The following is a 16097-nucleotide window of genomic DNA, read 5'->3' as shown; positions in this document are numbered from 1 at the left end:
TGGGCAGTGAAGGGCTTCTTTTGTTAAACCTCCAGAATGTGGCAAGTTGAAACAACACGAGTATCTCCCTTCTAAAGCACCTTGGAGGTACAAAATAGAGAAAGAAATAACAGGGTCAATGCTCTGGGGCCCTTTTGAAAATAAGGCTTGAAGGGAAAGTTTATTTTCCTCATTGGTATTTAGAGAGTTGCAGTCTCAATTCTCCCTGAGAAACACTGCAGTTGCAAATGTTCTCTTCATAGCACAATTCCTTTGTGATGAAAGTGAGTTTTAGGAAAGAAACTTGGAGGTTGCCATTGTTTGGTAGGTGCTCATCCTTTGGTAATCTTCAGAGATTTGGTGACAGCATTTGACGACTAACCACAAGGTAACGTTCCTCTTCTATCCTGACACAGGTTTTCATGCAGCCGAATCCATGTAGCGTTATTCAGTGTGGTTCTTGAGCTCTAGGAAGCATTCCAGGTCTCTTACTACTGGCGGGTCTGCACTAGGTTGAGACACGTACAAGAAGGACGGCCTGTGTGTTTGTGGAGTTGTGATTAATGCAGCGTTGGGAACAGGTAGATGTCGAGTCATGGACAGTGAAGGGTTCTTTTGTTAAACCTCTAGAATGTGGCAAGTTGAAACAACTCAAACATCTCCCTTCTAAAGCGCTTTGGAGGTACACAATAGAGAATGAAACAGCAGGGTCAATGCTCTGTGGGCCTTTTGAATATAAGGCTTGAAGGGAAACTTACTTTCCACATTGGGATTTAGAGAGTTGCAGGCTCAGTTCTCCCTGAGAAACACTGTAGTTGCACATGTTCTCTTCACAGCACAATTGCCTTTGTGATTACAAGTGTTTTTCTAGGAAAGAAACTTGGAGGTTGCCTTTCGTTGACAGGTGCTCATTCTTCGGTAATCTTCAGTGAATTGGCGAACCCATTTGACCAGTAGCCTCAAGCTAACGTTCCTCTTGTATCATGCCACAGGTTGGCATGCAGCAGAACCATGTAGCCTTATTCAGTGTGGTTCTTGAGCTCTAGGAAGCATTCCAGGTCCCTTAGTACTGGCCGGTATGCAGTAGGATGAGAAACGTACAAGAAGGATGGCCTGTGTGTTTGGGGAGTTGTGAGCAATGCAGCGTTGGGAACAGCTAGATACCGAGTCATGGGCAGTGAAGGCCTTCTTTTGTTAAACCTCTAGAATCTGGTAAGTTGAAAGAACTCAAGCATCTCCCTTCTAAAGCGCTTTGGAGGTACAAAATAGACAATGAAACAGCAGGGTCAATGCTCTGTGGGCCTTTTGAACATAAGGTTTGAAGGGAAACTTTACTTTCCACATTGGGATTTAGAGAGATGCGGGCTCAATTCTCCCTGAGAAAAGCTGTAGTTGCACATGTTCTCTTCATAGCACAATTGCCTTTGTGATGACAAGTGACTTTCTGAGAAAGAAACTTGGAATTTGCCATTCTTTGTTAGGTGCTCATCCTTCGGTAATCTCGAGTAAATTGGCAAAGCCTTTTGACCACTACCCTTAAGCTAAAGTTCCTCCTGTATCATGCCACAGGTTGGCATGCAGCAGAGTTCATGTAGCCTTATTTAGTGTGGTTCTTGAGCTCTAGGAAGCCTTCCAGGTCTCTTAGTACTGGCGGGTCTGCACTAGGATGAGAAAGATACAAGAAGGACCGAATGTTTGTTTGGGGAGTTGTGAGCAATGCAGCGTTGGGAAGAGCTATGTTCCGGGACATGGGCAATGAAGGGCTTCTGTTGGTAAACATGTAGACTGTGGCAAGTTGAAACAACTCAAGTATCTCCCTTCTAAAACACCTTGGAGGTACAAAATAGAGAAAGAAACAGCAGGGTCAATTCTCTGTGGGCACTTTTGAAAATAAGTCTTGAAGTGAAACTTTATTTAACTCACTGGGATTTAGAGAGTTGCAGGCTCAATTCTCCCTGAGAAACACTGTAGTTGCACATGATCTCTGCATAGGACAATTCCCTTGTGATGACATGTGGGTTTCTAAGAAAGAGACGTGGATGTTGCCATTGTTTGGTAGGCGCTCATCCTTCCGTAATCTTCAGAGATTTGGCGAGAGCGTTTGAGAACTAGCCTCAAGCTAAATTTCCTCTTCTATCATGACACAGGTTTTCATGCAGCAGAATCCATGTAGCCTGATTCAGTGTGGTTCTTGGCTCTAGGAAGCATTCCAGGTCTCTTAGTAAAGGCTGGGTCTGCACTAGGATGAGAAACGTACAAGAAGGACGGCCTGTGTGTTCGGGGCCTTTTGAGCAATGCACCGTTGGCAAGGGCTACATGCTGAGTAATGGGAGGTGAAGGGCTTCTTTTGTTAAACCTGTAGAAAGTGGTAAGTTGAAACAACTCAAGTATCTCCATCCTAAACAACATTGGAGGTACAAAATAGGGAAAGAAACTGCAGGGTCAATGCTCTGTGGGCCCTTTTGAATATAAGGCTTGAAGGGGAACTTTATTTTCCTCTTTCTGGTTTAGAGTGTTGCGGGCTCAGCTCTCCCTGAGAAACACTGTAGTTGCACATGTTCTCTTCATAGCACAATTGCCTTTGTGATGACAAGTGAGTTTCTAGGAAAGAAACTTGGAGATTGCCATTCTTTTGTAGGTGCTCATTCTTCGGTAATCTTCAGTGAATTGGCGAACCCATTTGACCACTAGCCTCAAGCTAACGTTCCTCTTGTATCATGCCACAGGTTGGCATGCAGCAGAACCATGTAGCCTTATTCAGTGTGGTTCTTGAGCTCTATGAAGCATTTCAGGTCTTTTAGTAAAGGCTGGGTCTGCACTAGGATGAGAAACGTACAAGAAGGACCGTCCGTGTGTTTGGGGAGTTGTGAGCAATGCAGCGTTGGGAACAGCTAGATACCGAGTCACGGGTAGTGAAGGGCTTCTTTGTTAAAACTCTAGAATGTGGCAAGTTGAAAAAACTCTATTATCTCCCTTCTAAAGCACCTTGGAGGTACAAAATAGAGAAAGAAACAGCAGGGTCAATGCTCGGCATGCCCTTTTGAAAATAAGGCTTGAAGGGAAATTTTATTTAACTCATTGGGATTTAGAGGGTTGCAGGCTGAATTCTTCCTGAGAAACTCTGTAGTTGCACATGTTCTCTTCATAACACAATTCCCTTGTGATGACAAGTGGGTTTCTAGGAAAGAAACTTGGAGGTTGCCATTCTTTGGTAGGTGCTCATCCTTCGGTAATCTTCAGAGATTTGGCGACAGCATTTGACAACTAATCTGAAGCTAACGTTCCTCTTCTATCATGACACAGGATGTCATGCAGCAGAATCCATGTAGCCTGATTCAGTGTGGTTCTTGTGTTCTAGGAAGCATTCCAGGTATTTTAGTACTGCCCGGTATGACTTGGATGAGAAACGTACAAGAAGGACAGCATGTGTGTTCGGGATGTTGTGACTGATGCACCATTGGGAACAGCCAGATGCCGATTCGTGGGTAGTGAAGAGCTTCTTGTCGTAAACCTCTAGAATGTGGCAAGTTGAAACAACTCAACTATCTCCCTACTGAAGCACCTTGGAGCTACAAAATAGAGAAGGAAACTGCACGGCTAATGCTCTGTGTGCCCTTTTGTATATAAGGCTTGAAGGGAATCTTTATTTTCCACATTGGGAGTTAGAGTGTTGCGGGCTCAATTCTCCCTTAGAAACACTGTAGTTGCACATGTTCTCTTCACAGCACAATTCCCTTGTGAGGACAAGTGAGTTTGTAGGAAAGAAACTTGGAGGTTGCCATTCTTTGGTAGGTGCTCATTGTTCGGTAATCTTCAGTGAATTGGCGACCACATTTGACCGCTAGCCAAAAGCTTACGTTCCTCTTCTATCATGACACAGGTTGTCATGCAGCAGAATCCATGTAGCCTTATTTAGTGTGGTTCCTGGCTCTAGGAAGCATTCCAGGTCTCTTAGTACTGGCGGGCCTGCACTAAATTGAGAAACGTACAGGAAGGACGGCTTCTTTGTTCGGGGAGTTGTGAGCAATGCACCGTTGGGAACAGCTAGTTGCTGAGTGATGGGAGGTGAAGGGCTTCTTTTGTTAAATCTCTGCAAGCTGGTAAGTTGAAACAACTCAAGTATCTCCCTTCTAAAGCACCTTGGAGGTACAAAATAGATAAAGAATCTGCGAGGTCAAAGCTCTGTGGGCCCTTTTGAATATAAGGTTGAAGGGAAACTTTATTTTCTTCATTGGGATTTAGAGAGTTGTGGGCTCAATTCTCCCTGAGAAACACTGTAGTTGCACATGTTCTCTTCAGAGCATATTTGCCTTCGTGATGACAAGTGATTTTCTGGAAAGAAACTTGGAGGTTGCCATTCTTTGGTAGGTGGTCATTCTTCGGTATTCTTCAGTGAATTGGCGAACACATTTGACCTCTAGCCTCATGCTAAGGTTCTTCTTCTATCATGCCACAGGTTGGCATGCAGCAGAATCCAGGTAGCCTTATTCAGTGTGGTTCATGTGTTCTAGGAAGCATTCCATGTCTCTTAGTACTGGCCGGTGTGCACTAGGATGAGAAACGTAAAGGAAGGACAGCCTGTGTGTTCGGGGAGTTGTGAGCAATGTACCGTTGGGAACAGCTAGATGCCGAGTCATGGGGCATGAAGGCTTCTTTTGTTAAACCTCTAGAATGTTGCAAGTTAAAACAAGTCAAGCATCTCCCTTCTAAAGCACCTTGGAGGTACAAAATATAGAAGAAACTGCGGGGTCAATGCTTTGTGGGCCCTTTTGAATATAAGGTTGAAGGGAAACTTTATTTTCCACATTGGTATTTAGAGATTTGCGGGCTCAATCCTCCCTGAGAAACACTGTAGTTGCAGGTGTTCTCTTCATAGCACAATTGCCTTTGTGATGACAAGTGAATTTCTAGGAAAGAAACTTGGAGGTTGCCATTCTTTGGTAGGTGCTAATCCTTCGGTAATCTTGAGTGAATTGGCGAAGCCGTTTTGAACACTACCCTCAAGCTAACGTTCCTCCTGTATCATGCCACAGGTTGGCGTGCAGCTGATTTCATGTAGCCTTATTCAGTGTGGTTCTTGAGCTCTAGGAAAAATTCCAGTTCTGTTAGTACCGGCGGGTCTGCACTAGGATGAGAAACGTAAAAGAAGGACGATCTGTGTGTTCAGGGAGTTTTGAGCAATGCACCGTTGGGAACAGCTAGATGCAGAGTCATGGGCAGTGAAGGGCTTCTTTTGTTAAACCTCCAGAATGTGGCAAGTTGAAACAACACGAGTATCTCCCTTCTAAAGCACCTTGGAGGTACAAAATAGAGAAAGAAATAACAGGGTCAATGCTCTGGGGCCCTTTTGAAAATAAGGCTTGAAGGGAAAGTTTATTTTCCTCATTGGTATTTAGAGAGTTGCAGTCTCAATTCTCCCTGAGAAACACTGCAGTTGCAAATGTTCTCTTCATAGCACAATTCCTTTGTGATGAAAGTGAGTTTTAGGAAAGAAACTTGGAGGTTGCCATTGTTTGGTAGGTGCTCATCCTTTGGTAATCTTCAGAGATTTGGTGACAGCATTTGACGACTAACCACAAGGTAACGTTCCTCTTCTATCCTGACACAGGTTTTCATGCAGCCGAATCCATGTAGCGTTATTCAGTGTGGTTCTTGAGCTCTAGGAAGCATTCCAGGTCTCTTACTACTGGCGGGTCTGCACTAGGTTGAGACACGTACAAGAAGGACGGCCTGTGTGTTTGTGGAGTTGTGATTAATGCAGCGTTGGGAACAGGTAGATGTCGAGTCATGGACAGTGAAGGGCTTCTTTTGTTAAACCTCTAGAATGTGGCAAGTTGAAACAACTCAAACATCTCCCTTCTAAAGCGCTTTGGAGGTACACAATAGAGAATGAAACAGCAGGGTCAATGCTCTGTGGGCCTTTTGAATATAAGGCTTGAAGGGAAACTTACTTTCCACATTGGGATTTAGAGAGTTGCAGGCTCAGTTCTCCCTGAGAAACACTGTAGTTGCACATGTTCTCTTCACAGCACAATTGCCTTTGTGATTACAAGTGTTTTTCTAGGAAAGAAACTTGGAGGTTGCCTTTCGTTGACAGGTGCTCATTCTTCGGTAATCTTCAGTGAATTGGCGAACCCATTTGACCAGTAGCCTCAAGCTAACGTTCCTCTTGTATCATGCCACAGGTTGGCATGCAGCAGAACCATGTAGCCTTATTCAGTGTGGTTCTTGAGCTCTAGGAAGCATTCCAGGTCCCTTAGTACTGGCCGGTATGCAGTAGGATGAGAAACGTACAAGAAGGATGGCCTGTGTGTTTGGGGAGTTGTGAGCAATGCAGCGTTGGGAACAGCTAGATACCGAGTCATGGGCAATGAAGGCCTTCTTTTGTTAAACCTCTAGAATCTGGTAAGTTGAAAGAACTCAAGCATCTCCCTTCTAAAGCGCTTTGGAGGTACAAAATAGACAATGAAACAGCAGGGTCAATGCTCTGTGGGCCTTTTGAACATAAGGTTTGAAGGGAAACTTTACTTTCCACATTGGGATTTAGAGAGATGCGGGCTCAATTCTCCCTGAGAAAAGCTGTAGTTGCACATGTTCTCTTCATAGCACAATTGCCTTTGTGATGACAAGTGACTTTCTGAGAAAGAAACTTGGAATTTGCCATTCTTTGTTAGGTGCTCATCCTTCGGTAATCTCGAGTAAATTGGCAAAGCCTTTTGACCACTACCCTTAAGCTAAAGTTCCTCCTGTATCATGCCACAGGTTGGCATGCAGCAGAGTTCATGTAGCCTTATTTAGTGTGGTTCTTGAGCTCTAGGAAGCCTTCCAGGTCTCTTAGTACTGGCGGGTCTGCACTAGGATGAGAAAGATACAAGAAGGACCGAATGTTTGTTTGGGGAGTTGTGAGCAATGCAGCGTTGGGAAGAGCTATGTTCCGGGACATGGGCAATGAAGGGCTTCTGTTGGTAAACATGTAGACTGTGGCAAGTTGAAACAACTCAAGTATCTCCCTTCTAAAACACCTTGGAGGTACAAAATAGAGAAAGAAACAGCAGGGTCAATTCTCTGTGGGCACTTTTGAAAATAAGTCTTGAAGTGAAACTTTATTTAACTCACTGGGATTTAGAGAGTTGCAGGCTCAATTCTCCCTGAGAAACACTGTAGTTGCACATGATCTCTGCATAGGACAATTCCCTTGTGATGACATGTGGGTTTCTAAGAAAGAGACGTGGATGTTGCCATTGTTTGGTAGGCGCTCATCCTTCCGTAATCTTCAGAGATTTGGCGAGAGCGTTTGAGAACTAGCCTCAAGCTAAATTTCCTCTTCTATCATGACACAGGTTTTCATGCAGCAGAATCCATGTAGCCTGATTCAGTGTGGTTCTTGGCTCTAGGAAGCATTCCAGGTCTCTTAGTAAAGGCTGGGTCTGCACTAGGATGAGAAACGTACAAGAAGGACGGCCTGTGTGTTCGGGGCCTTTTGAGCAATGCACCGTTGGCAAGGGCTACATGCTGAGTAATGGGAGGTGAAGGGCTTCTTTTGTTAAACCTGTAGAAAGTGGTAAGTTGAAACAACTCAAGTATCTCCATCCTAAACAACATTGGAGGTACAAAATAGGGAAAGAAACTGCAGGGTCAATGCTCTGTGGGCCCTTTTGAATATAAGGCTTGAAGGGGAACTTTATTTTCCTCTTTCTGGTTTAGAGTGTTGCGGGCTCAGCTCTCCCTGAGAAACACTGTAGTTGCACATGTTCTCTTCATAGCACAATTGCCTTTGTGATGACAAGTGAGTTTCTAGGAAAGAAACTTGGAGATTGCCATTCTTTTGTAGGTGCTCATTCTTCGGTAATCTTCAGTGAATTGGCGAACCCATTTGACCACTAGCCTCAAGCTAACGTTCCTCTTGTATCATGCCACAGGTTGGCATGCAGCAGAACCATGTAGCCTTATTCAGTGTGGTTCTTGAGCTCTATGAAGCATTTCAGGTCTCTTAGTAAAGGCTGGGTCTGCACTAGGATGAGAAACGTACAAGAAGGACCGTCCGTGTGTTTGGGGAGTTGTGAGCAATGCAGCGTTGGGAACAGCTAGATACCGAGTCACGGGTAGTGAAGGGCTTCTTTGTTAAAACTCTAGAATGTGGCAAGTTGAAAAAACTCTATTATCTCCCTTCTAAAGCACCTTGGAGGTACAAAATAGAGAAAGAAACAGCAGGGTCAATGCTCGGCATGCCCTTTTGAAAATAAGGCTTGAAGGGAAATTTTATTTAACTCATTGGGATTTAGAGGGTTGCAGGCTGAATTCTTCCTGAGAAACTCTGTAGTTGCACATGTTCTCTTCATAACACAATTCCCTTGTGATGACAAGTGGGTTTCTAGGAAAGAAACTTGGAGGTTGCCATTCTTTGGTAGGTGCTCATCCTTCGGTAATCTTCAGAGATTTGGCGACAGCATTTGACAACTAATCTGAAGCTAACGTTCCTCTTCTATCATGACACAGGATGTCATGCAGCAGAATCCATGTAGCCTGATTCAGTGTGGTTCTTGTGTTCTAGGAAGCATTCCAGGTATTTTAGTACTGCCCGGTATGACTTGGATGAGAAACGTACAAGAAGGACAGCATGTGTGTTCGGGATGTTGTGACTGATGCACCATTGGGAACAGCCAGATGCCGATTCGTGGGTAGTGAAGAGCTTCTTGTCGTAAACCTCTAGAATGTGGCAAGTTGAAACAACTCAACTATCTCCCTACTGAAGCACCTTGGAGCTACAAAATAGAGAAGGAAACTGCACGGCTAATGCTCTGTGTGCCCTTTTGTATATAAGGCTTGAAGGGAATCTTTATTTTCCACATTGGGAGTTAGAGTGTTGCGGGCTCAATTCTCCCTTAGAAACACTGTAGTTGCACATGTTCTCTTCACAGCACAATTCCCTTGTGAGGACAAGTGAGTTTGTAGGAAAGAAACTTGGAGGTTGCCATTCTTTGGTAGGTGCTCATTGTTCGGTAATCTTCAGTGAATTGGCGACCACATTTGACCGCTAGCCAAAAGCTTACGTTCCTCTTCTATCATGACACAGGTTGTCATGCAGCAGAATCCATGTAGCCTTATTTAGTGTGGTTCCTGGCTCTAGGAAGCATTCCAGGTCTCTTAGTACTGGCGGGCCTGCACTAAATTGAGAAACGTACAGGAAGGACGGCTTCTTTGTTCGGGGAGTTGTGAGCAATGCACCGTTGGGAACAGCTAGTTGCTGAGTGATGGGAGGTGAAGGGCTTCTTTTGTTAAATCTCTGCAAGCTGGTAAGTTGAAACAACTCAAGTATCTCCCTTCTAAAGCACCTTGGAGGTACAAAATAGATAAAGAATCTGCGAGGTCAAAGCTCTGTGGGCCCTTTTGAATATAAGGTTGAAGGGAAACTTTATTTTCTTCATTGGGATTTAGAGAGTTGTGGGCTCAATTCTCCCTGAGAAACACTGTAGTTGCACATGTTCTCTTCAGAGCATATTTGCCTTCGTGATGACAAGTGATTTTCTGGAAAGAAACTTGGAGGTTGCCATTCTTTGGTAGGTGGTCATTCTTCGGTATTCTTCAGTGAATTGGCGAACACATTTGACCTCTAGCCTCATGCTAAGGTTCTTCTTCTATCATGCCACAGGTTGGCATGCAGCAGAATCCAGGTAGCCTTATTCAGTGTGGTTCATGTGTTCTAGGAAGCATTCCATGTCTCTTAGTACTGGCCGGTGTGCACTAGGATGAGAAACGTAAAGGAAGGACAGCCTGTGTGTTTGGGGAGTTGTGAGCAATGTACCGTTGGGAACAGCTAGATGCCGAGTCATGGGGCATGAAGGCTTCTTTTGTTAAACCTCTAGAATGTTGCAAGTTGAAACAAGTCAAGCATCTCCCTTCTAAAGCACCTTGGAGGTACAAAATATAGAAGAAACTGCGGGGTCAATGCTTTGTGGGCCCTTTTGAATATAAGGTTGAAGGGAAACTTTATTTTCCACATTGGTATTTAGAGATTTGCGGGCTCAATCCTCCCTGAGAAACACTGTAGTTGCAGGTGTTCTCTTCATAGCACAATTGCCTTTGTGATAACAAGTGAATTTCTAGGAAAGAAACTTGGAGGTTGCTATTCTTTTGTAGGTGCTCATTCTTCGGTAATCTCGAGTAAATTGGCAAAGCCTTTTGACCACTACCCTTAAGCTAAAGTTCCTCCTGTATCATGCCACAGGTTGGCATGCAGCAGAGTTCATGTAGCCTTATTTAGTGTGGTTCTTGAGCTCTAGGAAGCCTTCCAGGTCTCTTAGTACTGGCGGGTCTGCACTAGGATGAGAAAGATACAAGAAGGACCGAATGTTTGTTTGGGGAGTTGTGAGCAATGCAGCGTTGGGAAGAGCTATGTTCCGGGACATGGGCAATGAAGGGCTTCTGTTGGTAAACATGTAGACTGTGGCAAGTTGAAACAACTCAAGTATCTCCCTTCTAAAACACCTTGGAGGTACAAAATAGAGAAAGAAACAGCAGGGTCAATTCTCTGCGGGCACTTTTGAAAATAAGTCTTGAAGGGAAACTTTATTTAACTCACTGGGATTTAGAGAGTTGCAGGCTCAATTCTCCCTGAGAAACACTGTAGTTGCACATGATCTCTGCATAGGACAATTCCCTTGTGATGACATGTGGGTTTCTAAGAAAGAGACTTGGAGGTTGCCATTGTTTGGTAGGCGCTCATCCTTCCGTAATCTTCAGAGATTTGGCGAGAGCGTTTGAGAACTAGCCTCAAGCTAAATTTCCTCTTCTATCATGACACAGGTTTTCATGCAGCAGAATCCATGTAGCCTGATTCAGTGTGGTTCTTGGCTCTAGGAAGCATTCCAGGTCTCTTAGTAAAGGCTGGGTCTGCACTAGGATGAGAAACGTACAAGAAGGACGGCCTGTGTGTTCGGGGCCTTTTGAGCAATGCACCGTTGGCAAGGGCTACATGCTGAGTAATGGGAGGTGAAGGGCTTCTTTTGTTAAACCTGTAGAAAGTGGTAAGTTGAAACAACTCAAGTATCTCCATCCTAAACAACATTGGAGGTACAAAATAGGGAAAGAAACTGCAGGGTCAATGCTCTGTGGGCCCTTTTGAATATAAGGCTTGAAGGGGAACTTTATTTTCCTCTTTCTGGTTTAGAGTGTTGCGGGCTCAGCTCTCCCTGAGAAACACTGTAGTTGCACATGTTCTCTTCATAGCACAATTGCCTTTGTGATGACAAGTGAGTTTCTAGGAAAGAAACTTGGAGATTGCCATTCTTTTGTAGGTGCTCATTCTTCGGTAATCTTCAGTGAATTGGCGAACCCATTTGACCACTAGCCTCAAGCTAACGTTCCTCTTGTATCATGCCACAGGTTGGCATGCAGCAGAACCATGTAGCCTTATTCAGTGTGGTTCTTGAGCTCTATGAAGCATTTCAGGTCTTTTAGTAAAGGCTGGGTCTGCACTAGGATGAGAAACGTACAAGAAGGACCGTCCGTGTGTTTGGGGAGTTGTGAGCAATGCAGCGTTGGGAACAGCTAGATACCGAGTCACGGGTAGTGAAGGGCTTCTTTGTTAAAACTCTAGAATGTGGCAAGTTGAAAAAACTCTATTATCTCCCTTCTAAAGCACCTTGGAGGTACAAAATAGAGAAAGAAACAGCAGGGTCAATGCTCGGCATGCCCTTTTGAAAATAAGGCTTGAAGGGAAATTTTATTTAACTCATTGGGATTTAGAGGGTTGCAGGCTCAATTCTCCCTGAGAAACTCTGTAGTTGCACATGTTCTCTTCATAACACAATTCCCTTGTGATGACAAGTGGGTTTCTAGGAAAGAAACTTGGAGGTTGCCATTCTTTGGTAGGTGCTCATCCTTCGGTAATCTTCAGAGATTTGGCGACAGCATTTGACAACTAATCTGAAGCTAACGTTCCTCTTCTATCATGACACAGGATGTCATGCAGCAGAATCCATGTAGCCTGATTCAGTGTGGTTCTTGTGTTCTAGGAAGCATTCCAGGTATTTTAGTACTGCCCGGTATGACTTGGATGAGAAACGTACAAGAAGGACAGCATGTGTGTTCGGGATGTTGTGACTGATGCACCATTGGGAACAGCCAGATGCCGATTCGTGGGTAGTGAAGAGCTTCTTGTCGTAAACCTCTAGAATGTGGCAAGTTGAAACAACTCAACTATCTCCCTACTGAAGCACCTTGGAGCTACAAAATAGAGAAGGAAACTGCACGGCTAATGCTCTGTGTGCCCTTTTGTATATAAGGCTTGAAGGGAATCTTTATTTTCCACATTGGGAGTTAGAGTGTTGCGGGCTCAATTCTCCCTTAGAAACACTGTAGTTGCACATGTTCTCTTCACAGCACAATTCCCTTGTGAGGACAAGTGAGTTTGTAGGAAAGAAACTTGGAGGTTGCCATTCTTTGGTAGGTGCTCATTGTTCGGTAATCTTCAGTGAATTGGCGACCACATTTGACCGCTAGCCAAAAGCTTACGTTCCTCTTCTATCATGACACAGGTTGTCATGCAGCAGAATCCATGTAGCCTTATTTAGTGTGGTTCCTGGCTCTAGGAAGCATTCCAGGTCTCTTAGTACTGGCGGGCCTGCACTAAATTGAGAAACGTACAGGAAGGACGGCTTCTTTGTTCGGGGAGTTGTGAGCAATGCACCGTTGGGAACAGCTAGTTGCTGAGTGATGGGAGGTGAAGGGCTTCTTTTGTTAAATCTCTGCAAGCTGGTAAGTTGAAACAACTCAAGTATCTCCCTTCTAAAGCACCTTGGAGGTACAAAATAGATAAAGAATCTGCGAGGTCAAAGCTCTGTGGGCCCTTTTGAATATAAGGTTGAAGGGAAACTTTATTTTCTTCATTGGGATTTAGAGAGTTGTGGGCTCAATTCTCCCTGAGAAACACTGTAGTTGCACATGTTCTCTTCAGAGCATATTTGCCTTCGTGATGACAAGTGATTTTCTGGAAAGAAACTTGGAGGTTGCCATTCTTTGGTAGGTGGTCATTCTTCGGTATTCTTCAGTGAATTGGCGAACACATTTGACCTCTAGCCTCATGCTAAGGTTCTTCTTCTATCATGCCACAGGTTGGCATGCAGCAGAATCCAGGTAGCCTTATTCAGTGTGGTTCATGTGTTCTAGGAAGCATTCCATGTCTCTTAGTACTGGCCGGTGTGCACTAGGATGAGAAACGTAAAGGAAGGACAGCCTGTGTGTTCGGGGAGTTGTGAGCAATGTACCGTTGGGAACAGCTAGATGCCGAGTCATGGGGCATGAAGGCTTCTTCTGTTAAACCTCTAGAATGTTGCAAGTTGAAACAAGTCAAGCATCTCCCTTCTAAAGCACCTTGGAGGTACAAAATATAGAAGAAACTGCGGGGTCAATGCTTTGTGGGCCCTTTTGAATATAAGGTTGAAGGGAAACTTTATTTTCCACATTGGTATTTAGAGATTTGCGGGCTCAATCCTCCCTGAGAAACACTGTAGTTGCAGGTGTTCTCTTCATAGCACAATTGCCTTTGTGATGACAAGTGAATTTCTAGGAAAGAAACTTGGAGGTTGCCATTCTTTGGTAGGTGCTAATCCTTCGGTAATCTTGAGTGAATTGGCGAAGCCGTTTTGAACACTACCCTCAAGCTAACGTTCCTCCTGTATCATGCCACAGGTTGGCGTGCAGCTGAATTCATGTAGCCTTATTCAGTGTGGTTCTTGAGCTCTAGGAAAAATTCCAGTTCTGTTAGTACCGGCGGGTCTGCACTAGGATGAAAAACGTAAAAGAAGGACGATCTGTGTGTTCAGGGAGTTTTGAGCAATGCACCGTTGGGAACAGCTAGATGCAGAGTCATGGGCAGTGAAGGGCTTCTTTTGTTAAACCTCCAGAATGTGGCAAGTTGAAACAACACGAGTATCTCCCTTCTAAAGCACCTTGGAGGTACAAAATAGAGAAAGAAATAACAGGGTCAATGCTCTGGGGCCCTTTTGAAAATAAGGCTTGAAGGGAAAGTTTATTTTCCTCATTGGTATTTAGAGAGTTGCAGTCTCAATTCTCCCTGAGAAACACTGCAGTTGCAAATGTTCTCTTCATAGCACAATTCCTTTGTGATGAAAGTGAGTTTTAGGAAAGAAACTTGGAGGTTGCCATTGTTTGGTAGGTGCTCATCCTTTGGTAATCTTCAGAGATTTGGTGACAGCATTTGACGACTAACCACAAGGTAACGTTCCTCTTCTATCCTGACACAGGTTTTCATGCAGCCGAATCCATGTAGCGTTATTCAGTGTGGTTCTTGAGCTCTAGGAAGCATTCCAGGTCTCTTACTACTGGCGGGTCTGCACTAGGTTGAGACACGTACAAGAAGGACGGCCTGTGTGTTTGTGGAGTTGTGATTAATGCAGCGTTGGGAACAGGTAGATGTCGAGTCATGGACAGTGAAGGGCTTCTTTTGTTAAACCTCTAGAATGTGGCAAGTTGAAACAACTCAAACATCTCCCTTCTAAAGCGCTTTGGAGGTACACAATAGAGAATGAAACAGCAGGGTCAATGCTCTGTGGGCCTTTTGAATATAAGGCTTGAAGGGAAACTTACTTTCCACATTGGGATTTAGAGAGTTGCAGGCTCAGTTCTCCCTGAGAAACACTGTAGTTGCACATGTTCTCTTCACAGCACAATTGCCTTTGTGATTACAAGTGTTTCTCTAGGAAAGAAACTTGGAGGTTGCCTTTCGTTGACAGGTGCTCATTCTTCGGTAATCTTCAGTGAATTGGCGAACCCATTTGACCAGTAGCCTCAAGCTAACGTTCCTCTTGTATCATGCCACAGGTTGGCATGCAGCAGAACCATGTAGCCTTATTCAGTGTGGTTCTTGAGCTCTAGGAAGCATTCCAGGTCCCTTAGTACTGGCCGGTATGCAGTAGGATGAGAAACGTACAAGAAGGATGGCCTGTGTGTTTGGGGAGTTGTGAGCAATGCAGCGTTGGGAACAGCTAGATACCGAGTCATGGGCAGTGAAGGCCTTCTTTTGTTAAACCTCTAGAATCTGGTAAGTTGAAAGAACTCAAGCATCTCCCTTCCAAGGCGCTTTGGAGGTACAAAATAGACAATGAAACAGCAGGGTCAATGCTCTGTGGGCCTTTTGAACATAAGGTTTGAAGGGAAACTTTACTTTCCACATTGGGATTTAGAGAGATGCGGGCTCAATTCTCCCTGAGAAAAGCTGTAGTTGCACATGTTCTCTTCATAGCACAATTGCCTTTGTGATGACAAGTGACTTTCTGAGAAAGAAACTTGGAATTTGCCATTCTTTGTTAGGTGCTCATCCTTCGGTAATCTCGAGTAAATTGGCAAAGCCTTTTGACCACTACCCTTAAGCTAAAGTTCCTCCTGTATCATGCCACAGGTTGGCATGCAGCAGAGTTCATGTAGCCTTATTTAGTGTGGTTCTTGAGCTCTAGGAAGCCTTCCAGGTCTCTTAGTACTGGCGGGTCTGCACTAGGATGAGAAAGATACAAGAAGGACCGAATGTTTGTTTGGGGAGTTGTGAGCAATGCAGCGTTGGGAAGAGCTATGTTCCGGGACATGGGCAATGAAGGGCTTCTGTTGGTAAACATGTAGACTGTGGCAAGTTGAAACAACTCAAGTATCTCCCTTCTAAAACACCTTGGAGGTACAAAATAGAGAAAGAAACAGCAGGGTCAATTCTCTGCGGGCACTTTTGAAAATAAGTCTTGAAGGGAAACTTTATTTAACTCACTGGGATTTAGAGAGTTGCAGGCTCAATTCTCCCTGAGAAACACTGTAGTTGCACATGATCTCTGCATAGGACAATTCCCTTGTGATGACACGTGGGTTTCTAAGAAAGAGACTTGGAGGTTGCCATTGTTTGGTAGGCGCTCATCCTTCCGTAATCTTCAGAGATTTGGCGAGAGCGTTTGAGAACTAGCCTCAAGCTAAATTTCCTCTTCTATCATGACACAGGTTTTCATGCAGCAGAATCCATGTAGCCTGATTCAGTGTGGTTCTTGGCTCTAGGAAGCATTCCAGGTCTCTTAGTAAAGGCTGGGTCTGCACTAGGATGAGAAACGTACAAGAAGGACGGC

This window comes from Eubalaena glacialis, chromosome 7 (genome assembly GCF_028564815.1).
Source record: "Eubalaena glacialis isolate mEubGla1 chromosome 7, mEubGla1.1.hap2.+ XY, whole genome shotgun sequence".
Taxonomy (NCBI): Eukaryota; Metazoa; Chordata; class Mammalia; order Artiodactyla; family Balaenidae; genus Eubalaena; species Eubalaena glacialis.
This window is presented reverse-complemented; position numbering follows the sequence as displayed.